Source organism: Aplysia californica, unplaced genomic scaffold, assembly GCF_000002075.1.
Source record: "Aplysia californica isolate F4 #8 unplaced genomic scaffold, AplCal3.0 scaffold00125, whole genome shotgun sequence".
In the NCBI taxonomy this organism is placed as follows: Eukaryota; Metazoa; Mollusca; class Gastropoda; order Aplysiida; family Aplysiidae; genus Aplysia; species Aplysia californica.
Window position 1 is genome coordinate 149,558 of NW_004797395.1, and position 291 is coordinate 149,848.

Consider the following 291-nt stretch of genomic DNA (forward strand, 5'->3'; position numbering starts at 1 on the left):
AATGTACATATCACATCCGTTTCATCATTCAACTACAAGCAGGAATTTAGAGCTATATATGAGTACAGATAAAGAGAGATAGACAACAGACAGACAGGCAGGGCAGAGAGAGAGAGAAAGAGAGAGAGAGAAAGAGAGAGAGAGAGAGAGAGAGAGAGAGAGAGAGAGAGAGAGAGAGAGAGCGCGCAGATGAGCAGGGACCACAGAGGCGGAACTTTTTGCTTTTACTAGGTTACGTCCCTTGTTTTTAAAAGTAAAAGCGGAAACAGATAATAACTTGCACTTCCTGTA